This window comes from Dromiciops gliroides, chromosome 2, assembly GCF_019393635.1.
Source record: "Dromiciops gliroides isolate mDroGli1 chromosome 2, mDroGli1.pri, whole genome shotgun sequence".
NCBI classification, from domain to species: domain Eukaryota; kingdom Metazoa; phylum Chordata; class Mammalia; order Microbiotheria; family Microbiotheriidae; genus Dromiciops; species Dromiciops gliroides.
This window is the reverse complement of record NC_057862.1, coordinates 189691229-189717310: the sequence shown is the minus strand read 5'-3', so window position 1 is coordinate 189717310 and position 26082 is coordinate 189691229. Positions and strand designations below refer to the sequence as shown.

Here is a 26082-nt window from a genome sequence, read left to right as displayed (position 1 = left end):
GTACAAGCTGCAGCAGCAGGCCAGTCCTGCGGGCCCTGGCTGCAAAGCTGTTTTTCCATTGAAGCTACGGACCCCAGGTGGTGAGTTAACATACGAGCCCTGCTCTTTTGAATTAGCTGAACTGGAAGGGGGTTTGGGGATTGTATAGACTTAGGTTAGAGGTAGGAGGATTATCTGTATTTCTTTTTCCCTATTCCCTCGTCTTTGATTTTATTAATTTCACCTTTGCTGTTTATTCCATTCCCATTAATAAAACCTGATTTGTTTGTGGAAAAGAGGCTGTTAGGCTCCTTTCTTATTGGCCTGGGAGAAATATCTAAAAAGGCAGTTCGGAGGGGAGAGAGCTTTGGACCTAGAGGTCCCTCATTATTTCTGGGATCCCAATATTACAGTGAGCCACTCAATTAGCTCTCCGTATATTAAATTTGGCCCTCACAGTTATTTACTAGACCTGTGACCATGGGCAGTGCAAATCCCACATCAGACATTTACTTACTATCTGTATGACCTTGGGCAAATTATGTAACCTCTGCTTGCCTCAATGCCCTGTTCCATAAAATAAAAGCATGAATAGCACTTTACTCCCCCTTGTAGTGAGGATACAATGAGATGATGTTTATACAATGCTTTGCAAACCTTAAAGTGCTATCTATGTAAATGCTAGTTTCTTTTCTTTTCATCCTCTTCCCTTGATTTATTAATATTTCTAAAAATATATTTTAATCCCGAAGTTTTAAGCATTACTACATCTCAGTTATTTACAATGACTCACAACTACTCTAGTGGAGGACATAGATTGCTAAATACAATGAGTTTTAATTCTCAATTACAGTAAATTCTACCAGACACAAGCCAAAGTGTGTACAGGAAAGGGACAGAAGACAGATGAATATGTTAAAACTTTTATATTTGGGGGCAGCTAGGTGGTGCAGTGGATAGAGCACTGGCCCTGGAGTCAGGAGGACCTTGAGTTCAAGTCTGGCCTCAGACACTTAACACTTACTAACTGTGTGACCTTAGGCAAGTCACTTAACACCAATTGCCTCACTAAAAACAAACAACTTTTATATTTTAAAAATGGGGGAAGGGGGATGAAATTTCACTCACAACTTTTGCCCAACAAGTAGGTGGCTTTAATTGGAGTCCTTGAATAGAAAGGCCCTTCCTTGCTTGTAGGAAGGAACAAGCAGACCTTGATTTAAGTTCTGGCTCTGCAGTGAAAAGACTGCTGAATTTTAAACCAGAGGGCCCTTAGTTTGAATACTTTCTCTGACACTTTCTATATGTGTGACCTTAGGAAATGTCCTCCCTGGGCCCCAGTGACCTCATTGGTAAAAGGAATGAGTTGGAGTTTTGAGATTCCTTAGGTTCTTAGTCTATGAAGTCCCTTAGCCTCAACTATAAAATGGAGATAATTACATTTATGTAATTATGTTGGGAAGGAAGTCTAATATAGACTGAAAAGTGCTATCTAAATGCATACTAGCAATGTCATTTTTGGAGTCTTATGAGAATTTTTAAGGGAAATTTGGGAGAGCTCAGGTAGCTTTCTGGCTTCTCGTTGCCATCTTGGCTCAGCCCCCCCCCCCCATGAGAGTTCTTAGAGCTTTTATAAGAGCAGGTTTTTATAACTTATATAGGAAAATGAGCTCAAGAGAAACAGTCAGCTTCTATTTATGGTATTCACTTTAGCCTTATAAATCTAAAATTGTAAGAGACCTTGGAGGTCATCTCATCCAACCCTTTCATTTTATAAATGAGGAATTGAGACCTAAGGTGGTCAAATGACTTGCCTAGAGTCTCATAGTTATTGAGCATCAACAACAGGATTTGGATCCAGGTCCTTTGACTACAGAGATAGTGTTCTTCCCAATGAATCACACTGCCTCCCTTCTAAGAGCTCTGTATCACATCTTAACTACAGAAAACCCTAGGGTAATGCACTCTGGCTCATCCTGTCTGACACAACTTTGACATCATACCCCCTTCTCTGGCTTTGTATCTCTTTTATGAAGGGACAAAGCTCCAAAGACAATATGTATGGCCCAGGTATGTTCCATTGGGTGTGCATCAGGTGGGGGAGGGGTGTTCCCCTGATTATACCCATTCCATATAGATACCCCCTGGGAGAATTACACCTAATTTATATTGTAGTGTTAATTACATTACTTGGATAATCCCCTAACATCTTGCTGAATTTAATAAGAATTCAAAGTATGGGAATTTTAACTGTGTGGGGGAAAACAGAGGAAAGTTATTGGGAGGAAAGAGCAGGTTTGCTTGGAGTGGGGGATTTTGCCCAGGTTCTAAATCATAGTTAGTGTCCTCATATCTGAATTAAGGCATGAAGACAAGCTTAGGAAGATGCAAACTTCAGTTGCTTGCACTCTAGACTATTGTATTTCTTTCTTTCTTTCTTTCTTTCTTTCTTTCTTTCTTTCTTTCTTTCTTTCTTTCTTTCTTTCTTTCTTTCTTTCTTTCTTTCTTTCTTTCTTTCTTTGGTGAGGCAATTGGGGTTAAGTGACTTGCCCAGGGTCACACAGCTAGTAAGTGTCAAGGGTCTGAGGTCAGATTTGAACTCAGGTCCTCCTGAGTCCAGGGCCAGTGCTCTATCCACTGCCCCACCTAGTTGCCCTGATTATTGTATTTCTTTTAGGAAGAAAAAAGGAAAAGGAGAACAGGAAACAAGAGAGTGCATGTGTAAATTGGGTTTAACCAGCCCATCTCACAGACAAAATTCTGTTGTTTATCCCTTAAAGGAACAATAACAAGTTTAGGTTACATCAGGATATATTTCTTTTCACCACTCTCTAAGGCGGAGTTATACTTAATAATTCTGATAATACAGGACCAGGATGCCTTTCTTGTCTTCCCTATACCCTGCTAATGCCATCCCTTCTCTCTTATCTACTCTGTATTTATCTTGTACATTCTGATTTATATATGTTTCTCCATTAATAGAATGTGCGATACTTGAGGGAAGGGCCTGCTTTGACTTTTTTTTTTTAAATCTCCAGTGCTTAGCACAGTGCCTGGCACATAGTAAGCACTGGATAAATGTTTGATGATTGATTGATTTGGGCAAGATTGAGGATGAGGGGAGGAGACTTTGGGGGGAGACATCACCTGAGGACAAAAGATGCTATTGAAGAGGAGATGCAGACCTCAGAATACCTCAAGATCACTTCTGGGAGGCCCTCACTGGTGAAGGACCAAGGAGGGACTGGACTTGGAGGGATGGGAGAGCTCACTTGTGCAGCAGGAAGGTCTTGAGAATGAATGGAAAACTTTTATTAAGCTCTTTTTATGTATGGAGTCCTGTGCTAAGCTCTGAAGTTATGAATACAAAAGTTCTAATTATTGACTCTTTGTGACTCCATTTAATGTTTCCTTGGCAAAGATACTGGATTGGTTTGCCATTTCCTTCTCCAGCTTATTTTACAGATGAGGAAACTGAGGCAAACAGGGTTAAGTGATTTGTTCAGGGTCATATAGCCACTAAGTATCTGAGGTTAGATTTGAACTCAGGTCTTCTTGACTGCAGGCCCAGCACTCTACTCACTATGCTATCTAGCTGCCCTCAAAAGTTATAGGTCCTGGGGGCAGCTAAGTGGTGCTGTGGATAAAGCACTGGCCCTGGATTCAGGAGGACCTGAGTTCAAATCTGACCTCAGACACTTGACACTTACTAACTTTGTGACTCTGGGAAAGTCACTTAACTCTCATTCCCCTTCTCTCCCCCTGCCCCCCCCCCCCCCAAAAAAAGTTATAGGGCTTGTCCTCAAAAAGCTTATTCTCATAGGAAGAGACAACACAAATAGGGGAGTGGAAGGGCCTCAGTGATCATTTATTATAACCTAAACATTTTGACTGATGAGGAAAATGGTCCCAGTGAGAATAAATGACTTTTCAAGGTCACAAAGATAACATAAAAGAAGAGATTTGAACCTAGGTCCTCTGACTTAGTTGATATTCAGTCACATATGACTCTTCATGACCCCATTTGGAGTTTTCTTGGCAAAAATACTGGAGTTATTTGCTATTTCCTTCTCCAGCCCATTTTACAAATGAGGAAACCAAGGCAAACAAGGTTAAGTGACTTGCCCAGAGTCACACAACTAATAAGTGTCTGAGGTCTGATTTGAACTCAGGTCTTCCTGACTCCAGGCCTGGTGCTCTATTCACCATTGCTCCATCTATTTTTACCCTCTGACTCAGAGTCAGTTCTAATTCCGACTGAGAAACTGTTTCCTTCAACTAGTCAACTCTAAGGAAATGGGTAATTTTGAATGAAAAGTGTAAGTGTCTTTATTCATAAAGGCATTATTTCATCAATGACTATGTTCTCCCTTATTGCAGATCATTTTTGGTCTGCTCTGGTCCCTTATCTAGCTTTACCACAGTTCATTTTTATTAATTTAGTCATTCAATAAACATTTGGTGAGCATGTAGTATTTCACTGTGCTCAACGGTTCAGAGATATAAAAATGAATAAGATTTACTCTTCACACTCAAGGAGCTTACAATCTCATTTTTTTCTACTCTGCTAGGTATCAAAAATATGAATGAATATATGAGTGAAGACTTGGAAGCAGCACCGTGGGAGAGACTGAAATTTAAACTTTCCCTTCTCTTTAAACTTTTACTCTGTAGCATCCTTCATCTCATCCCTCCTGCTTCATGGGTCCCTCCTCCCATTAACTTCTATCCCTGATGGAAACTGGGAAAACACAATCAGTCAGTTCTAGGAAATATTAGAAGCTTGGCAACAGAACCAGGGTAAGACTGTCTTGAACTGACTTGGTGTGGCTGAACTGTGAGGAGAATGATGAGAGTGTGTTGGTTTACATATATTTTTTTAAACCATAGAACAGATTAGTATCTAGCATACTTTCCTTGTTTATAAAAATCAAATTTTTAAGAGCGCTGTTTTTAGTAGGCCTGTGTTGAGATTCTGATCTCTGGTTGATTGGAAGTCTCCCTGGGGATCCCTTCTCAATGGTTTCAAGTTAAGTGAATCAGCTTAATGCAGATGCTAATAGAGATTCATGGGAGTGGTGGTACTGGGGCTAAGTGGGAAGAGTGGAACTAGATGGCACTATGGGGAAGGCATTGCTAATTGGAATAAATCCTATCTCTCAGTCTCTCACTCATTAGGAAATATTTGGGAGATACTTTGGGACAGGCCTAGCTTTTTCCATTCTTATACACAACCTGGTCTGGTTATAGTTCCCTGTTAGGTGGCACGGTGCCCCTGACACAGGGTAATACCTGTCAGTGAGAAGGGAAGAAAATCTTATTGTTGAGTTTGCCTTTGAAACAAGAAAACAGAGACAGGCATTTTGCAGGGCCTGCATTAAGTCTGTATAAAATAAAGCACTGCAAATGTCATGCATTTAGGGAGTAGTTTCCTCATCACTGCCAAACATCTTGTGGCTGCCTTTCCCTAGGAGAAAGTTTAAAGTTCGTTCATTTGGCCTTAGGGTAGTTATCCAGCTCAACAATATGTAAGAGGTTTTTTCTTTTTTTTTTTAAATTCTTTTTCAAAAATTTGGTTTCATGGCCTCTTCCCCAAGAGAGGATAATTCTTCCCCATCTTTTGTTTCTCTTTAGCCAGGGGTGGTAGCCTGGTGCAAGTGAAAGAATTCTGGCATTCAAGTAGAATGATGAATAAAGTTCAATTCCTGGGTCTGTTATTTATTATTTGTTCAAAGTTGGGTAAGTCATTGAACTTTGGGTCTCAGTTTCCTCATTTGGCAAAAGAGGAGGTTGGATTAGTGACCTCCAAGGTCCCTTCCTTCTTTAAGTCTATGATTCTATGACTAATACTTTTCTCTTTGTCACATAGTGGACTAAGAATTGGTTCTAACATTCAAAGAATTGTATTTGTATTCTCTCTCTGATACTCATTACTTAGGTGACCTTCAGCAGGTCACCTCTCTTCTCTAGGCCTCAGCTTTTTCATCTGTAAAATGGATGAGTTAGATATCATCTCTAAAGTCTCTTTTGGCTCTAAAACCTCCTATCTTATAAGTGAGATTTAGTTCCTTAGGGTTCAATTCAATTCAATCCAACAAGCATGCATTAAACTCCTACTGTGTACTGGGCACTGGCTATACAAAGATACAAACCAAATCAAAACAAACAATTTGATCTTTGTCCAAACAATTCTTGCATTCAAGGAGGCCACAATGTAATTTTTTTTTAATTTTGTGGGGCAATGAGAGTTAAGTGACTTGCCCAGGGTCACAAAGTTAGTGTCATGTCTGAGGCTGGATTTGAACTCAGGTCCTCCTGAATCCAGGGCAGGTGCTTGTAACGATTGGAATGACGCCACCTGCTGGAGACTTACTGTAGAAGAATTCTGCCCATGAAGCGAAGGTCTTTGAGGGCAAGACCAGGAGTCAGGAAGTGAGGCGGGCTAGTGGGAGGAGGAAGGAAGAGACTGGCGCTCAGTCTGGGGCTCTTTCCTCTGGACTTGGGTGGAGAGCGGAGCTAGAAATGTGCTCTCCCTTTAATAGATAGGAATCTAGGCCTTTCTCTCTCTTTACCAAATTCTTATTCTCCTTAATAAACGCTTAAAAGTCTAACTCTTGCTAAAGCTTATAATTTATTGGCGACCACTCATTAGATATTTTAGACAGTTTAGCTAGAATTTTAGCCCTTAACATGCTTTATCTACAGTGTCACCTAGCTGCCCAGAGGCCACAATCTATTGAAAGGAGACATTATGTTAATAGATATTTAGCATTTATATGGTGCTTTAAGGTTTTCAAAGAATTTTAATCCCCTTATCTTATTCTATCTGCACAAGAATCCTACAAAGTGAATACCATTTTAATCCTCATTATACAGATGAGGAAACTGAGACTGAGAAATTAAGTATTTGCCCAGTTCTACTGTAAAACTAGCAAGTGTCAGAAGTAGAATTTAAACTGCGTCTTCTAGGGTACAAGTCTCTAGACACTTAACTACTTGAAGTAAATACCCAAAGTAGTTACCCAAAGTAATTTTTGGGAAGGGGAATGCTAAACATTGAGAGGGAAGATCAGGAAAGCTCTCTTGTTGGAGACTTGAATGAAGTCCTGAATGAAGCCAGTGATTCTAAGAAGAATAAATGGGGAAAAAAAAAAAAAGCATTCCAGGCATGAGGGGAAGTGGGTGAAAAGGAATAGAGCTGGGGGCAGCTAGGTGACTCAGTGGATAGAGCACTGGCCCTGGATTCAGGAGGACCTGAATTCAAATCTGGCCTCAGACACTTGACATTTACTAGCTGTGTGACCCTGGGCAAGTCACTTTACCCCCAATTGCCTCACCAAAAAAAAAAAAAAGGAATAGAGTTGAGTTGTATTGTCTATTAGTTAGATCTTAGGTGAGTTGTATTATCCCCCATCAAGTAGATAACACTGTAGATAACTATAAATATTTGATTATTTAGAAAACTTTAAGCCTTATAGATTAGAAACTAAAAAAGGAGCCTCCATCTAATCCCACTCCCTTATTTTATTTTAAAAAACGAATTTAAATTATTATTTTTTTTTATTAATGGAAATCTACTTTCTCCTCTTCCTTTCCCCCTTTCCCAATGGAAAAAGAAAAACCATAACATTTGTAACAAACAGATAGTCAAGCAAAACAAATCCTAGTGTTGACCATGTTCAAAAAATATATGCCTCAATCTACAATCCTGCATCACCTCCTCTCTGGCAAGAGGTGAATAGCATGCTTCATCATTTTCATCATTGTCTGTTATAATTGTATTGCATAAAGTTCTTAAGTATTTCAAAGTTGTTTGCTTTACAATGTAGCTTCTATTATATAAATTGTTCTTCTGGTTCTTGGCTTCTTAGTCTGCATCAGTTCATAAAATTCTTCCCAGGTTTCTCTGAAACCATCCCTTTCATCATTTCTTACAGCATAATAGTATTCTATTCCATTCATATACCATAATTTGTTCAGCCTTTTCCCAATTGATAGTCACCTCTTTAGTTCCCAGCTCTTTGATACCATAAAATGTGCTACTATAAACATTTTTTTACAAATGTATCCTTTTCCTCTTTTCTTGATCTCTTTGGGGGTATAGGCCTATGTCATAAATCCTCTCAATTTAGGGATTAGGAAACTGAGGCATAGGACAATTAAGTGACTTGTTTAAGGTCACACAAGTGGCAAACATCAGGAGTGGGACTGAAAACTAGGTTCTCTGACTCTTTATTTAAACATACAGATCATCTAGGTTATCCCTCAGAGCAACTACGTGGCTCAGTAGATAGAGTGCTGGGCCTGGAGTCATTCAAATCTGACCTCAGACACTTAATAACTGTGTGACCCTGGGCAAATCATTTAACCCTGTTTGCCTCAGTTTCCTCATCTGTAAAATGAACTGGAGAAGGAAATGGCAAACCACTGCAGTATCTTTGCCAAGAAAACCCCAAAAGGGGTAAACAAAGAGTCAGACATGATTGAGAAACTACTGCATAACAAAAAGTCTACTCCTCTCTATCTTTTTGCATATAAGAAAAATGTGTACCATAGAGGTTAAGTGACTTTCATGAGTCACCCAAAGGAACAGAGGTAGGTTGACATCTCACCTGTTATTGACAGAGTTGGAACTAGAACCTGACACCTCACTTTAGCCTACCTAGTATTTTAAATTATATTTACGAAAGAAGCATATGGCTAACCTAGTCACAAAAACCCTCCACAAAAACAAAACAAAACAACAAAAAAACCAAAACCAAAACAAAGCAAAAAAAAAAAAAAAAAGAAACCAACTTAGGAAAGCCAAATGACAGAAAGAAAATAAAACTTTATAGGTTGAGGGTGATAGCTTGCTCACTTTTTGGAGGGCTCTCCATTTTCCCAAGGTTTTCAGCTGGGTCTAGGAATTTGGAATGCTCTAGGATTGGCTCAGTGAGTAGACAAACCCTGATAAAAAATGCCTCCTGAGACCTATTCTATCTCTAAAGCAGGAAGGGCCATAGGTTTTCCAGTATCCTCCAAAAGCCTTTATTGAGATTTAGTGATAATGACACGTGGAACAGAAAGGCCTGCTTTGCTTCAGACTCTCTATAGTCATTGTTAAAAGAGACTAAAAGAGTCAAGGCCTTCACCCCTGCACATCTGTCTCTATGGAGCTCTTCTTAGGTCTTAGGGCAATAAGAATGCCTTCATAGGATTTTTTTTTTTTTTGTGAGGCAATTGGGGTTAAGTGACTTGCCCAGGGTCACACAGCTTGTAAGTGTCAAGGGTTTGAGGTCAGATTTGAACTCAGGTCCTCCTGAATCCAGGGCCGGTGCCTTATCCACTGTGCCATGTAGCTGCCCCACCTTCAAAGGATTTTGTAGCTCCCTCCAACATGTTTACCTACCTACCTACCCTGGGCAAGTCACTTAACACCTATATGCCTTAGTTCCTCATCTGTAAAATGGGGACACACTGGAGAAGGAAATGATAAACCATTCCAGTATCTGCCAAGAAAACCCCATGGACAAGTCCATGGGGTCACAAAGAGGTGGATATGACTGAACAATAACATACATATCAGGAAATAATTTTTTTCCTGACACCAACCCAAATTTGCTTCTTTGTAACTTCTACTAGTTATTCCTATTTCTACCTTCTGGGGCCAAGTAGAAGAAATCTCTCTTCCACCCAAAATACTTTCAGATATTTGGAGATAGCTGTCATTGTTCCCTAAGTATTCCTTTCTCTAGGCTAAGTAGTCCCTGTTCCTTTATCCAACTGAAGTCCTTCACAAGCATCCTGGTTACCCTCATTTCCATGGTCTCCAGTTAGTGAATGTCCTTCCTAAAATGTTGTCCCCAGAACTCAACATAATGCTCTAGATATGGTTGTCAATAAGCATTTATTAAGCACCTACTATTTGCCAGACACTGTACTAACAAGGATCTGACCAGAATTCTGTACTTATGGGCTATATCTTCTCCCAAGACCTGGTGACATCTGTAATCTCTATTCCTCCTACTTTTCCACTTCATTTTGTGAAATATCCTGCATTATTTTGGAATGTACTTTGGGGGATCCCTGAGGTATCAGGATTGACAGTAGAGTTGGAATGGATTTAATATTTATATATTTTTCAATTGAAAAGGGATAAAAGTGAGTGATACATAACACATTAATTGGAAACATGTTGGAAAATCCCATAACTACAGTCACATAATGGGGTGCGAGGGCATTTCCAGGGCCGCTTTAAGAATTGCAGCTTGAAGAAGCCATGGGCTGACCCAAGAAAAGTAGGCAAATAAATATATAAGCTGTGTGACCTTGGACATCTCACTTTTCCTCTCTGAACCTCAATTTCCTCATATGTAAAATGATGGAGTCTATCTCTAAGATTGTTTCTAGCTGATAATCCTTCGAACTTTTAAATGCTATGACCTATGACTTCTCACCTGTGTAATAATTGCTCCCAGTTTTATGATTCTTTACAAAACAGATTTTTAATAGGTTTTTTTTTAAAAATAGGGAGTTTTGCCAACCATTCTGCAAGAGGGAGTAAATAGGATTTTATGATTCAAACCAGATTTTAATGAGATCAGTGGAAGGTGAAGGAGGCCTGAACCTTATCCAGGGAACTTCTGCCTAAGTCTTGCTCAGCTCTCAGGTGGGAAACAGGGAAACTCCACCATCCTGCCTGGGGAGGAGGGGAGAAAAAAAATCCCTTCTGTTTATTCTAACTGATAATAACAACCCAGACTGTGTGGGCAGGGATTGCTTATCCATGGGTGAGAGGAAATGCAGGTTTTAACGAACTGGTTGTTCTTTACCTCTTCTTCACTTTGAGTGGTTTGGCAGGTAGCTGGGGATTGAGGCATTGTTGACTGAAATCTCAGGTGAACCCTTCCTTTGTAAAGTCATCTTGAGAATTATGGTCTTGGTTTCCCTCCTTCTTTCCTTCCTTCCTTCCTTCCTTCCTTCCTTCCTTCCTTCCTTCCTTCCTTCCTTCCTTCCTTCCTTCCTTCCTTCCTTCCTTCCTTCCTTTCTTCCTTTCTTTCTTCTTTCCTTTCTTTTTTTCAAAAGATACTGGAAGATCCTACTTGGAGTTGGGTAGGAAGACAGAGATGAGGACAGTTGGATGGGCAATTTTTTTTTTTGTAAGGCAATTGGGGTTAAGTGACTTGCCCAGGGTCACACAGCTAGTAAGTGTTAAGTGTCTGAGGCCGGATTTGAACTCAGGTACTCCTGAATCCAGGGCTGGTGCTCTATCCACTGCGCCATCTAGCTGCTCCTGGATGGGCAATTTTAACCACAGAGTCTAGTTTTTCCTCATCTCTAAAATGGTCATGGTACAGAACTACCAAGATGTGCCAGGTTATAACAAACATAAGATTAAGAAACATAGGGGAAGTAGTTTGGTATGGTGAACAAAGGATTGTAACTGAAACTGGTGGACCTGGGTTTAAGTCCTAACTCTGATACTTACTGGCTTGGACTAATCATCTAATCATTCTGAGCCTTGTTTTTCTCATCTGTGATATAGGATAACAATAAATGCATTACCTACCCCCCAGAGTTTCTATGAGGATCAAATAAGATAATACATATTATGCATTTTGAATATAACTCTTGTCCCAAAGCCCATTTGGTTGCCCTGCCCTGAGTAAGGGGCAGGTTGGAGTTGATAAAATCAGGAGAACTCCAGTCTACTGGATTCCTCTTCTGGACTCTTCAAGATTCAAGTTCTCTTGGGGACTCATCAAGCTGTATGACTTTGAGCTTCCAACTGCTTTGGACATTTCTGGTTTCCAGCTTTGAGAGGAAAGATGGAAAAGGTCAAACCCATTTCAGGTTGATGAAGGAAAAGACTCTGGAAAGGAGCCAACATGAGAGGAGCTGGAAATCTCCATCGTGTCCCCACCCCTAGTTTGCTGCACTAGAGACCTAGGTGGGGAATTTCCCCTTGGGCAAAATCTGGAATTCTCTCTTAGTTGATCAGAGCTATCTTCTTTCTAATGGGAGAGCTTCTTCATTCTGTATTTTCCGGTATATATTCTCCTATTAATTCAGTCTTTTCACAGGAAGGTCAAATACTGAACCTGAAACTTAAATCCTTTGGCCACATAATCAGAAGATGGGACTCAGTGGAAAAGACCCAGATGTTGGGAAAGATTGAAGGCAAAAGGAAAAGGTCAGCAGAAGATGAGGGGGGCAGCAGAGGATGAGATAGATAAATACTATATTGGAAGCAATGAACATGAACTTGGAAAGACTTTAAGAGCTAGTATAGGACAGAAGAGCCTGGCGTGTTATGGTTCATGGGGTGACAAAGAGTTGGACATGATTGTACTACTGACCACCACCACCACCAACAAATGAATACCTTCTCTGATTTTTGTTTTGCTACCTATTCAGATAAATTGGTTTCTTTGCTATTCACTATGAGTTTATTGTGAAACTGGCATCTGGTAGAAAAGGGGTCAAACTTTGGACATAAAGTCACTCTTCCTTACAATATTGTTGATAAAGTGATCCAAAAGGAGACTAAAACTTGATCACATTGTCTAAACTATTAAAGGGAGTGGATAGATATAATTCTAGTCCAGTATTTGAGAGAGAGAATCTGATATTCAGTATCTAAAGAGACAAGAATGTCCTCTAGCCCCAACTTCCAGCTTCTCCTCTTGGCAGAAATTAAACTCTTCCTTGGAGAAGGGTGGGAAAGGGTGAAGAAGAAGCTAGAGATGTCTATTCTGTCTCCCATAGGGCCACAGGTGGGTCTTAGATACACCTACAGCTTGCTCTCTCTCTCTCTCTCTTTCTCCTGCTGTTTCTCTCTCTCCCCCTCTCTTTTTTCTCGTTTTCTCTATGTCTCTGTCTCTAATCTCTCTGTCACTGTGTGTGTGTGTCTGTCTATACTTAGGTTCCCCTCACATGTATAGCATATGTAAAGGTCAGTTCTTAATAGAAGGGAGCATGGGATGGATCTTGGAATTTCCTGCTTTCAGGGTCATGTTCCATCAAAATTAACCTCTTGGGGATTGGAGGAGAGTGACCTGTGTTTTTTTCTCTCCCATTGTTCTTGTTTCCCTTAACTGCACTTCCATTTGTTTCAAATAAATGATACTTGTCTACCATTGGAAAGACAGTAGAAAACTAGCACCTGGGCCAACATTTGGGTCACTTCTTTAGTCTCTATCTCTCCTTTGACTGTAATCTAGGACGAGTTCGAGGAGTAGATGTTATCGCTTCTCAGAAATGGTACTAAGAATGGATGCCTTTGCAGGGGGATCATCTGGCAAAAGGAAATAATGCAGAGAATGCTTTTGATATATGGTCATTTTAGTTCTTTGAGTTACATTCTAGAAATAGTAAATTTAAGATTAACATCGAGCACTCAAAATGCCAAACTGCTTTGGGGAGTGGGGGATGGGGTGGCTGAAAGCAAAAAGACAATAGGCTTTTCCTTAAGTAGCAACATGTGGGCCCAATTTGGGGGTTGGGGTGGGGAAGCATAGGAGAGTAATGTGGGGAAATTGCAATGTGGGGAAACTGGTGAATATAGTCATGGTTACATATTTTTGATATTACAAAGTGTAGGTTTATTTAATCTTGAATGTGTTTTGATGTCTACATTGGAATGCAGAGCAAAGTCATTATTTTTTACTTTCCCCAGTATAATTTCACAAGATGTGTGAGATGTGTGAGCTAAGTCTGCTGTGGCTGGATTTCTGGGATAGGGATAGTAAATGCTCTTCTCTTTGGAAGGCAGTTCCTGGCAGCATGGATTAATCTCTCTGTTATTTTCTCCAGTATAAGCCTGACCTGACAGCAATAAACCTGGTCTGAGAAGTAATACTGTTCTTTGTCCTTCATTTTCAAAGAGGTCCAGGAGGTTGGGGTGATGTCATGATTTGCAGTGAATTGAATTTAAGTGAGGGAGGACTATGAAAGGTCGCCAACCTCACTCTCACCTCTAGAGCCATCTGGGTCTAGTGGCAGGATATATACATCAGGATGACTGAAGATGGCCCTGGATGGTTAAGTGATTTGCCCAGGGTCACACAGCTAATGAGTATTTGACCTGACATTTGAACTCAGGTCCTCCCAGCTTCAGGGCCAGTGCTCTATCCACTGTGCCACTTAGCTGCCCTTGAGAAGTAATATGTAGACATAAGGAAGACCTGGGTTCAAGTTTAACCTCTGACATAGACTAGCTGTGTGGCCATAGACAGGTTACATTACTTGACCTCTCAGTGCTCTCAGGCAGCTTCCTAGGACTGTGGGTTATAGATAAGTTTATGAACTTAATTGATAGAAGAATTTTCCATACCAGGAATTCATTACACAGATTAAATCACAAGTCCAGGACAAAATAACAACAAGAACTTTACCCCTGAAACCCGCTACCATCAAATGGTACCTCACCTTCACAGCACTTGTGCAGGGCAGAAAAGAGGTGACTAACAGCTGGATATAGACTGCAGGAGAGCCAGTAGAGCCCAAGTAGACACCAGAACTAGATCAAAATGTACTTGGGAAATATTTTACAAGATAAATTAGAATATAATACAACATAGATAACATTAATCTGTGGCTTTCTAAGTCAATATGCAGCTGGCAGGCATCCATTTCTATTTAACACCATTCATTCATTCAGTAAACATTTGGTGGTGGGATAGATAGAGCACATGCTCTGAAGTTGGTGGGACCTGAGTTCAAATCTCACCTCAGACACTTACTAGCTGTGTGACCCAGGGCAAGTCACTTAACCCCAATTGCCTTAAGCATTAGGGACCATCTCCAGTTGTCCTAATATATATCTTGCTACTGTACCCAGATGGCTCTGAAAGAGAGAGTGAGGTTGGTGACCTTGTACAGTCCTCCTTCACTTAAATCCAAATTATTGCAAATCATGATATCACCCCCATTTCAGAATCCTCATCAAGAATAAAGGACAAGGGGCAGCTAGATGGTGAAGTGGATAGAGCACGGGCCCTGGAGTCAGGAGTACCTGAGTTCAAATCCAGCCTCAGACACTTAACACTTACTAGCTGTGTGACCCTGGGCAAGTCACTTAACCCCAATTGCCTCACTAAAAAAAAAAAAAGAATAAAGGACAAACAACAAACAACAACAATAAACATTTATTAAGAACCTCTGGTGCCAAAAAAAAAAAAAAAAGAACCTCTGGTGTAGAGTGTCCCTATTATTCATGAATTGGTCAGCCGCTGGTTCCAAAGGTTTGTCATACCGGGGTGGGAGTGGGGATAAGCTCCCACTCTCTATAAAATACTCCAATAGCGTGCATCTCAAATAGCCTCCATCTCAAATAGCCTCCATCTCAAATAGCCTCTGACAACTGAAGCCCCAACTCCTGGCCTTCTCCTGGTGGAACTGTTTCTACTAACAGGAGAAGGGGCAAAGGCGAGTCACTGGTGCCTTAAAACCAGTTGCTTCGGGCAGGTGGGGCTCGTTAGCCTTGGCAGGCAATCTGTCTAGGGGAAGGAAACCCTGATTTTAAACCTCCACTGCCATGCAGCTATACCCATATATGGGAAAGGCTTTGGGAGTTAACCCCGAGGAAAAATCAGGAGTCCCTTAGGCAGTTGGATGTTGGACATCATATCCCTCTGGCAACTCCTGCTGCGGCACTGGTGCCAAACTGTATTGGCTCTGCCTCTCCTTTGGATCCACCAATGTCGCAGAGAGGGAAAACCTGCTGCATGGGCAACAGCTTGTTTTCCATATTGATCCACCCAGGCCAGTGCCCTGGAGAGGACACTCCAGCTACTCCTCATGGGGTAAATACAACACGGGATGCAGCAGTTACCGGTTATAAATCACTCAGGAGATGCGGCTCCCGTATTGGACTGCACAGCCACAGTGTGGCCTGTGGCTCTTCAAGGCCCTGATCCATGGTCATCCACGACTGATGGAGGCCTACACATGGTCAGCCACTCCAGTGACCATATCTCGATGGTTGGATATCCCTAATTTATAGCTATTCATCTAGAACTTGATGTCTACTCTGAAATTCAGGAGAAAATTGGAAAGGGAAAATCTGAGTCTTTTGTTTGTTTGTTTGTTTGTTTTAGATCAACTCTAGACATCCCATGAGGAGTGAATCTGAATTTAGAGTGATCTTTCTTGAAATCTCCCAGGCCTTCCACAGGCTTGGACTCTCATGGAGGACACTTACTTGCTTGTCTTCTATGTAGGAAGAATAAGAGCTAATATTTACATAGTGCTTTAAAATTTATGAAGGACTTTACAAATCTTATCTCATTTAATCTTAGTTTCACTTTTTCCTTAAAACAAGTAGGCATTATTATTATTATTATTATTTTACATATGAAGAAACCGAGACTTAGAGGTTGAGTGACTTGCCTAGATCATAAGTAAATGTCTGAGGCAGGATTTGAACTAAGATCTTCCTGACTCCAAGTCCAATGCTCCATCCACTGTACTAACCAGCTGCCTAGTTCAAGGTTATATGGAACCCAACTGTTATACCCATCTCACACCCTTTAGTACAGCAGTTATTTACCAACATGTCTTTCCTCCAACTCTAATTTATCCCCTTTCCCATTAAGTCAGTGGCAAAATAGGATTTCAAGTAGTTGGCTCCAAAGTCAGTGCTTTTCCTTACTATGCATAAACTCCTAGATAAAAAAACTGGGACAATTTTATCTCTTTGTCTCTTATAGTTTTCATTTATGATTTATTGAAATATAGTTCTGAAAAACCAGGCTCTGTTAAAGCCTATAGTGATTCAAATGAAACTACTTGACTATGACTTTAAACCCAAATCACTCACTTTCACTGATTGGCCAGTAATAGGTCCCAGCCCAAACCTCACTGGTTTGTTTGGGTTTTGATGACTCAGAGTGAGTGCAAATAGCCATTGTTTCTGTTTTGGCCAGAAACTCTGAGGGTCTTCCCCTCCCTGACAGATTCTTTTGTGAAATCAAAGTAAGCTTCTATTCTTACCTAGCTTTAATTACTGAATGGATAGTGTCCCAGAAAAACTGAGACCTGGGAAAGACCTTAACTTAAAAAGGCCAAGGTCTCCCACTGCATTCTGGGTCATCACCAGTAGTCTTGACCTATGTCTTGCCCCTTGGACTCTGATGGTTCTGGAGTAGAGAGTGAGGCTGATGACTTTGTACAGCTCTGCCTCACTTAAATCCAATTCACTTACAAGTCAAGACATCACCCTCCTGATGTTATTAGTCCTCCTCTTCAAGAAGGAAGGAGGATACAACAAATTCCTGAGAGCAGGAGCTCTCTTCAGTGCCTCCAACAATGTCTTTCACACAGTAGGGGATCCATCCGTGTTAACTATAGCTGAAATGTATTGGATAAGGAGGGAAGGCAGAAGTAATTGTTTATAAATTTTTTCCAATTACATGTATAAAAAATTTTTAACATTTTTTAAAAAAATTGAGTTCCAAATTTTTCCCCTGTCTCTATTCCTTCCTTCCCTCATTGAGAAGGCAAGCAATTTGATATAGGTTATACATGTGTAGTCATGCAAAGTACCTTTCCATATTAGTCATGTTGTGAAAGAAAATATAGACAAAAGAAAACCCCAAGAAAAAGAAAGTTTAAAAAAGTATGCTTTAATCTGTATTCAGACTCCATCAGTTCTTACTCTGGAGGTGGATAGCATTTTTTCCATCATAAGTCCTTCAGAATTGTCTTGGATAATTGTATTGTTCAGAATACCTTAGTCATTCATAGATGATCATTGTACAATATTGCTATTACTGTGTATAATATTCGAGTTCTGCTCATTCCACTCTGCATCAGTTCATGGAAGTCTTTTCAGGTTTTTCTGAAAGCACCTTCTTCAACATTTCTTAGCACAATAGTCTTCCATCACAATCATATATCACAACTTGTTCAACCATTCCTCAGTTGATGGGCATTCCCTCAATCTCCAATTCTTTTCCACAACAAAAAAAGCTGCTATAAATATTTTTGTACGTATAGATTGTTTTCCTCTTTTTTTTCCCTCCTATCTCTATGGGATACAGACCTAGCAGCAGTATTGCTGGATCAAAGGGCATACACAGTTTTGTTCCCCTTTGGGTATAGTTCTAAATTGTTCTCTGGAATGCTCAGCAACTCCACCAACAGTCCATTTAGTATTCCAATTTTCCCACATCCCCTCCAAATGCTTGTCATTTTTTGCTTTGTGCCATATTAGCCAATCTGAAAGGTGTGAAGTGACAACTAAGAGTTATTTAAATTTCACTTCTCTAATTAAAAGTGATTTCGAGAACTTTCTCATATGACTAAAAATAACTTTGATTTCTTCATCTGAAAACTGCCAGTTCATATCCATTGACCATGTATCAATTGGGGAATGACTAGGAACAAGAATTTATAAAAAGCCTATTGTGTCTTTTTTTCGTCCTTTCCGGGAGCCAAGATGTCTAAGTGAGGACCAGGTGGGTCTTCTGGAGCCAAGTTCCAAATTTCATTGGGTTTCTCAGTGGGAGCTGTCATCAATTGTTCTGATAATACAGGTGCCAAGAACTTGTAAATTATCTCTGTGAAAGGAATTAAGGGAAGATTTGAACAGCCTTCCTGCAGCTGATGTGGGTGACATGTTAATGGCCACCATCAAAAAGGGGAAACCAGAGCTCATGAAGAAGATTCATCCAGCAGTGGTAATAAGGCAATGGAAGTCGAGAAAAGATGTGTTCCTATACTTTGAAGACAATGCAGGAGTCATAGTAAACAATAAAGGTGAGATGAAAGGTTCAGCCATCACGGGGCCTGTTGCTGAGGAGTGTGCTGACTTGTGGCAGCATTGCTTGATTCTCCTAAAGCCCACTTGTAAAATCACCTCACGAAAACGTCGGCCTATCTGATTTCTTGCTTGCTTTGTGTCTTTCTTTTTCCTTGATTTTTTTCCCAAACCATTGAAATCTGAAAAAAAAAAGCCTACTGTGTGCCAGGCACTGGGCAAAATGCTTTACAAATATTATTTCATTTGATAAAAGCAACCACCAATACCACTACCACCCAAAGCCAAAAAACCCCAAAACAAAACCAAGCAACAATCTTTCTTGGGCAGCTTCAAGTTCCTAATCTTGATTTTAGTACTGATTCAGACTTAAACTTGTGGTCTCTACAGGAATTCTGAAGATACTTAGAATGAGAAAATTTCTTCCAGTACTTTGATTTTTGGAGTCAATTCCAAGATAGTCCAAGGGTAGGGGAAAAAGGGATCTAGATGGAATGGAACCCCTTCTTGAATTAACCCCTGCTCCCCCAAAATACACAGAGTAAGCAATTACTAAATGCTTTTTGATGACTGACAAATCTCCTTAGAATTCTGGGATTCCTTAGAAGGTTATAGAAGTACTCTGTGTTTCAGGATTAGGCTGAGGTCCTTCTACAAGCACCAGGTCCTCCAGTCTCCCCGAATTCGATGGGGATGGGGTGAGGTGGTAATGAAGCTCCTAATAGAACTTTGGCAAAACTTATTTAATAAGAAAACACTTGGGGAAGTCAAGTCTATCATCCCTTCCCTTTAAGTTAGTAGGGTGGCATATATTATATACTTTTAAGAATAGTTACCAGATCATAATTTTTACCTCTGGAACCCTCAAAAATGTCCTTATGGGGTGAAGTGTTAGGGCAATTGTGTGATTATAAATTCAGCTATGGGTTATCTCTGATTAATGTTATCATCACAGAGTAATCCTGTTACTTTCCTAGGGTGGAACCCCAGAGTTGCCCAATTCTGGAGTTGGTTGTGATTCTGGTTGTTGCCCTTCCATTGAGCACCTGAAGGGTTGTCTTGTGGAATCTTTCCTACCTTTTTAGTCTTCCTATACTTTTCCCCCCTCCCCATACTCTATGGTCCAGTGACAGTTGCCCCATTGCTGTTCCTTTCACAAGGGATTTAATTTCCCTACACTTCCGTTTTCATTGGCTGTCCCCATACCTGGAATTCTATCCCTTCTCATCTGTTACCTGGTCTCCCAGACTTCCTTTAGGCCCCAGATAAAATATTGCCTTCTTCAAGGAGACTTTCCTACTATCCCTTAATGATAGTACCTTCTTTCTGAAAGGTTCTCCAATTTATCCTGTATATATCTTTTTTTATGTAGTTGATTATGTGTTATCTTCCCCCATTATTAGGCTATGAGTTCTCTGAGGGCAAATTCTCTCTCTCTCTCTCTCTCTCTCTCTCTCTCTCTCTCTCTCTCTCTCTCTCTCTCTCTCTCTTCCTGCAGGGCAATGAGGGTTAAGTGACTTGCCCAGGGTCACATAGCTAGTAAGTGTCAAGTGTCTGAGGTTGATTTGAACTCAGGTACTCCTGAATCCAGGGCCAGTCCTTTTTCCACTGTGCCACCTAGCTGCCCTGGCAAATACTGTTTTTGTCTCTGTCTATGTATCCCTAGTGCTTAGCAAAGTGCCTGGCACATAGTAGATGCTTAATGAATGCTTGTTGATGACTATAAGCCAGGCCCTGTGTTAGATTGGTGGGATATAGAGACAAAAATGAAACAGTCCCTGACGTCAAGGAATTTAATTGGAACTAGTAAGAACCTTAGAAATGTTTTGATTTAACCATACTTTCATGTTAACTGAGGCCCAAAGAGATGAAATGATCATTCAAGGTCATACAACTCAAGGAGAAGGGAAGAAAGCCAAATCAGGGGTCTCTAGCTCTAAATCTAGCTCTCTCAGGCATACCCAGGTATCCTGACATTCTTCCTAGTCTTTTATCCCTTGGCCCAGGTTGGAATGACTAGAGTGTGCTGTCCTTCCATACTTTTCCTCTGCTTCTAACTTCTGCCTCTATTTACAGTGGTATAAACCAGGGCTTCTCAAATTTCCACTTGCACCCCTATTTGCCCAAGAAATTTTTACATGGCTCCAGGTATATGGGTATATAAAATAGGTATACATAACCTTTTACTGTTGCCAAATTTTTCACACCCCCCACATTCAGTTACACAACCCATATTGGGTCATAACCCACAGTTTAAGAAGTTAGAGTATAAACAAACATGAATGAAGAACCAGGTCGATGAGTTGGGGAGGTGAAAAGACCATAGCTGGAAGATCAATTTGTATCTGAAGTGGAAGGAGGGGCAACAACAAGAATCACAAACAACTCCAGAACTGGGCAAGTTCTGGGGTTCCATACTTAGAAAGTAACAGGATATTGAGCTAAGTGGATAATTATCTCAGTCTGCCACACTCAATTTTTCTGTGAGCTCCTATGTGCTTTCCTGTCCCCTGTGGGTATCTGGCTCTACCAGTTCCTTCTGAATTTCCTTCAGCTGGATAGATTCTGCCACAACTGTTCTCAGTGTCCTTTATGGCAAAAGCCAAGTCCATACTGTGCCAGGTATACAGCTACCACTCATCTGCTTATTGCCAGTAACTGCACCAGGGGCTAAATTATCCTGTTCCCTCAAGATGCATCCTTAGAAGCTTTACTTCATATTTGCATGAACTTTATGAGAAAACTATGTGACATACACCACATCACTGTCATAGACCCAGCTTAGGTTTTCCTAAATGCTAGAAATTCTTCCAGTTGTTTGCTTCAAATCCAAGTGCCCTATTCAAAAAGCACATCCAACAGCCATGGAACTCAGAACCTTGGCTCTTAATAAAAGGATTGGATGGAGAATATGGACTTTAGGCATTCTCTTCTCCTTGCTTCTCTGCCAAACATTAGCCATCATGATTTGGGTGGGCAACAACACAACAGCATCCAGCCATCTGAGGCATTTGTTCATTGTGGAGAATCAAGTACTCTTGACAGGGCAAGGCCTTAAGCTACTTTTTTTTTTCCTATTCTTTCTGATGCCTTCAAGCTGTGTGATACCTGCCACTTCAATTCTGTTGGAAAATAAAATGGATAATTGGAACCCTCTGACCCAGCCTCTGGGACACAGAAAAAAAGAAATAATAATCACACTTGACCAGAGAATCTTGACCAGAAGGAAAAGTAAAAGATTCCAGATCTTTTTACCTGTGCCAAACAAAGGAATATTTGCCAACTATTTCACCCTCATGCTCATTAAAAGATAAATATGAACCTAGTATACTTCTTAGTCCTATATTAAACTATCAGCATAGCCCCCTACTCAATAGTCTTGCCTCTCCTCTTTCTCCTCTCTAATCTCTATTATGTACCACTATATGAATCATCTTATAGTACCCATGTGATCAGACCACTGTCCTACTTAAAACAACAACAACAACAACAACATTAATATACTTTGGGAAAACAAGCATATGAATTTGATTTTTAATTTACTTCATTTTTAAAGGATGAATGTAACAATAGGAGCTCAGGACTATGTGTATTATGGGGATTCAATTGGAGTCCTTTCTATTCAGCTCAACAAATATGTATTGAATCCCATAATCTCAGAGATGGAAAGAATGCTAGAAACCATTTGACTTATCCCATATCTGAACAGGAAACTTCTACAACATCCCTAATATGTGGTCATCTAGTCTCTGCTTGAAGTGGAAGAGCTCACTCCCTTTTGAGTAAGCCCATTCCATTTTTGGACAGCTCTAAATAATTGGATTTTTTTATATTGAGCTTTTATATAACTCTCTGAAACGTTTACCCATTGTTCCTAGTTTCCCTCCCTTTGGCAAAGGAGAATAAGTCTTAGTTATATTCCACAAGGCAACCCTTCAGGTACTTGATGGTAGTGACCATATTTTCCCAAAGACTTCTCTTATCCAGATTAAACACCCCAAATTCCTTCATCTGATTCTTGTTGGGCATCTATTTACTGTGTGTACAACACTGTCCTATATACAGGGAACATAGCTTTGCCCCTTCAATGTGTTCTACCTTCTCTTTTGTCCTCTTCTTCATACCCTTCTTTCTTTTCCTCCTCTTTGTCATTCTCCTCCTCATGTTTATATTCTTCTCCTCTTCCTCCTCCAAGCCAGGGGATACAAAGCAAAGGTACTGGATTAAATGAAACTAATGTAAATAAGGAAAATGCCCCCTCCTCCCTAGGGGCATAGTATCCCATAGATTTCTGTGCCACCAATGGCAAAGGGTGGAGAATGGAAAACACATAGCCTAGATACATAACATTTATAGGCTGGCCTTACATCCTGGCTGGAACACAATTCTGTCTCCTAAGGAGTAGTTTTCTGCTTTCCAACAAAGCTTCTGATATCATCTATTGGGCTGCTTTCTCTGCTGCGCTTCTATCTGCTGTTTCTGTATCATCCTCCCTGCCACAACTTAAACTTTAGTGGTTCCCTATTACCAATGGGATCAGCTACAAAATCCTCTGCTTGGCATTCAAAGCCCTTCTTAACCTAGTCCCCTCTTATCTTTTTATTCTTCTTATACCATAACCCTTCATATGTACTCTTCTATCCAGCAACAATGGCATCCTTGTTGTTCCATGAATAAGACATAACATCTCTCAACTCTGGGCATTTTTTTTCTGGATGTCCCCCATTTCTGGCTGTATTCCTCCTCATTTCTGCCTGTTGGTTTCCCTGGGTTCCTTTAAGTATCAACTAAAACCTCATCTTTTACAGGAAGCCTTTCCCAACCCCTCTTAATTCTAGTGCCTTCCCTATGTTAATTATTTACTATTCAACCTACATGTAAGTTTTTTTGTAATATTTATTTGTTGTCTCTCCCATTAGATTGTAAGATCCTTGAAGGCACGGACTGTCCTTTGCCACTTTTTGTATGCTCAGAGCTTAGCATAGTGCCTGGCACATAGTAGATGCTTAATAAATGTTTATTGATTGATTAATTGTTTTTCCACTGACCTATGCTGCTAGGTAAAGTCTCCTCTCAGTCAGGAGAGCTGCATAGATTTCCTGTGAGATAATGAATAGCGACAGAGCTGTTCTAGTTCTTTTGTGGTACTAACCCTCAGCCATACCTAGCCAGCACAGCAAAAGTCCTCCAGGTGTGATTTGTTTTTTGAATGACTTTACTTGTTCCTGCACATGAACCCTCCCAGGCCTGCTTGACAGTTGGTTTATGGTGAGTAATTTCTTTCAATTCCCTTTATACCTTTGGCTATTGGTGCCAGAGACATTCTAATTACCCTGGAGCTTCACTTAGTAATACTGAGGCAGCAGGGTGGAGTTGGTAACCTTTGTCCTACAATCCTTTAAATTTTTTCTGCCTTCCTGTAGCAACACCAAATCACTATTATCACCTGTATCACTACAGGAATATATAAACATAAAGGAAAAAAAAATCCCTAATCTCACAGAATTTAGAGTCTATTGGGAGAGCTCAATAAATATAATCTGGCAATGTTGTTGATGTGCACCATTCCAAAGCTTTCCCATAGTCATTTCTGCTGCTCTGGCAGGCTTTCAGTTCAAATGAAGGCTGCCTACGTCTCTTCTCAGAGGCTTATATCAGAATCAAAGAAACATACTTCTTAATGTTCTAATCAAAACCACAGCTGATGCACCTTTCCTAAGGAATCTTAGAAGTCCCACATTCTCCTTGCTGAGATCCAGGAATGAAAAATCCTTGGACTGTTTCAGCTTGTTTATTCAGGTGTGGTTCTTGCTTTGGAGAAACCTCTGCATCTGACAAAAGGTGGTTTTGGTTCTTGCTTTGGCTTTGATATTGACATACACCATAATGTTGGCCCATTCAAGCTGGCTCTTAGACTTTAGTGTCTTATGCTTGGTTTTATGTCTACTAGTCTTCAAGGATTAAAATCTATAGGCCGAATTTTACTCTCTCTTCCTCCCCTCCATTTGTAGAACACTCACTCTATAAAGATCCTGGGCCTGAGATTCTGGAAGAAACCATCCCTTATAAACCCTGGAACAAACAGTCAATCAAACAGTCAACAAGTATTTATAAAGGGCTTACTTTATGCCAAGTACGGTCCTACATCCTGGGAGTGCAAAGAAAGACAAAAGTGAAATAATAGACACAAAATGAATACATAGCAAAAACAATTTTTTTGAGGGAGGACACTGCATTTAGTGGAGATAAGGAAAGGCTTCATATAGGAGATATTTTGAGCCGAGTTTTGAAGGAAACCTGGGATTCTAAAAGGTACAGGTGAATTGTTAGTGCAAACTTTATAGCAATTTTTGGACTTACTTAATGACTGGACTGTGCCTTTCCTCCTGCCTCTCCCTCATGCTGCTTTGATTATGAATTCTTTGGATCTTTAGTTAAAACAAACCTCAGGACCCTGAAAAAAAAATTAGAAATGCAACAGGCAACTTGATGCTGAGATGTGGTTGCATAAATATACTCTTGGACTCCAGGCTTTAAAGCATTGGAAGCTAATGAATGGCTGCAACCATTGGCCTAGTGTTGCTGGAAAAGTTCATGTGTTTAGTTCTTAGTCTACATCTCATCCTATCCCTCCCTCTTCCCTAAGAACAGGAAAGCATGATAGGAGAAAGCAGAATTATTTACCTACTTAACATTCTTTCTTCAGTGAACCATTCCTTCAACAACCTGCTCAGTGTTGCTACTGATTGCTACTGGGTTGGGAGGGAGGAAATTGGAAGTTTTGGCTGGATGATCTCTTGATTAAAAAACAACAAAAACAAGCCTTTAGAATAACAGTATCATGCAATATCAGAATTGGAAAGAACCTTAGTATTGATCTTGCCCAGACCTGAACCAGGGCAGTATTTTCTCTGTTATCTTTGGCAAGTGATTAGTTAGCTTACATTTGAAAACTTTGACTGATGGGGAGTCCATTTTTTTTTTTTTGGTCAAGGCAGTCTATTCCACTTTTGGACAGCTTCAATTTTTAGGATCTTTTTCTTCCCTGCCTCTTAGTTACAGCTATCCATTCTATGGACTATTGGTGCTTGACCTCTGGTAGAACCTTCCAAGCTCAGCCATGGTCAGACACACTGTACATTGACCCCCCCAACATAGTGATGCATGTCATTTTGGTCCTATTCCAGAAGGAAGGACAACATCTATCCATTATTCCTAGTTTGGAAATACTAGAGAAAGCAAAGGAAAGTAGTAGAAATCTCCTTCAACCCTTTTCATTTACAGATGAGAAAAGAGAGGTACCACTCAGATTGCCTTTCATATTAATTAGCCTTTTAAACATAAGAAATATAAACAAT

At 40.3% G+C, this 26082-nt stretch overlaps 1 pseudogene; it reads left to right on the top strand.

Annotated features, from left to right (window-relative positions):
• The first annotated feature begins 18403 nt into the window (after positions 1 to 18403).
• LOC122738542 lies at positions 18404 to 18848 on the top strand (annotated as a pseudogene).
• Positions 18849 to 26082: the final 7234 nt, after the last annotated feature.